Source organism: Dromiciops gliroides, chromosome 3 (assembly GCF_019393635.1).
Source record: "Dromiciops gliroides isolate mDroGli1 chromosome 3, mDroGli1.pri, whole genome shotgun sequence".
Classification (NCBI taxonomy): Eukaryota; Metazoa; Chordata; class Mammalia; order Microbiotheria; family Microbiotheriidae; genus Dromiciops; species Dromiciops gliroides.
This window is the reverse complement of record NC_057863.1, coordinates 525,221,749-525,222,766: the sequence shown is the minus strand read 5'-3', so window position 1 is coordinate 525,222,766 and position 1,018 is coordinate 525,221,749. Positions and strand designations below refer to the sequence as shown.

General features: G+C 34.9%; 1 non-coding gene across 1 annotated transcript; it reads left to right on the top strand.

Annotated features, from left to right (window-relative positions):
- The first annotated feature begins 333 nt into the window (after positions 1-333).
- On the top strand, positions 334-438 carry LOC122752253. Its single transcript, XR_006356035.1, has one exon. It is a non-coding gene; the product is annotated as a U6 spliceosomal RNA (small nuclear RNA).
- The last annotated feature ends 580 nt before the right edge of the window (positions 439-1,018 follow it).

The following is a 1,018-nucleotide window of genomic DNA, read 5'->3' as shown; positions in this document are numbered from 1 at the left end:
CCATGGGGGCATACTTTAAATTCTCTCATTCTCACTTTCCTCACCCATTGAATGAGAATGATAATGGCAATTACCTCACAGGGTTGTTGTGAGGATTAAATGCAATTTAATGTCCAACACTTTAAAAACTTTAAAGCACCACATCAACATTAACTCATAATCATATGCATTTAAAATCTTATTTTAAGGAAAATGTTTTCAAAGTTGAGGATAGTGATTTTGGCTTTGATCCCTTGCAAAATGTTCCAGAACATATTGAAAGAATGGATATTTAGGGAGTCAAGTGTAAATATTCCTAGATGTTACGACTTCATCAAGAATAAGTTATGTAGTGCTTGCTTCGGCAGAACATATACTAAAACTGAAATAATATAGAGAAGATTAGTATGAACACTATGCAAGAATGACATGCATATTAGTGAAGGATTCCATATTTTTCTGATGACAATTATACTATACTTTAGGGCCCTGATGACCTTTGTAAATTACAATAGGGTCCATTCTCTTTTACTTGTGGACTTTGTTTTCCTGTACCCTAACAACTGACCCCCACCCAAGCACACATCCTGCTTTCTCTGCCCCCCATGCCCCACTCCACCACTTAGTTCACAGATGTCTACCAGGAAGGAAATTAAGGTGACAGGAAAATAATATCCCCTTTGCATGTGAACTCAATTGTGGTTTAATACCTCCTCAGTTATCAGTTCTTCTATTCCTTAAGACATTTAGAGGACTTTGTAACATGACATAGTTCCAACTACTTAACAACTATCCACATAACTGGATAGTTTTCCAAAGTGCCATATGTTAGATTATAACTAGGCAGATAATTAGCTGCATGTGTTCTATGTGTTAACACTAGGAATGAATCAAAACATAGCCTAAGGATTTCTAAATAGAAATGACTTAAAAGAAGAGATTGGCATGGATTACATTTTGGAAATTTTAAAAACATTAATTATCCCACAAGATCCCTGACACAACATCTTATGTTTTTAACATTTACATTCTTCCAATG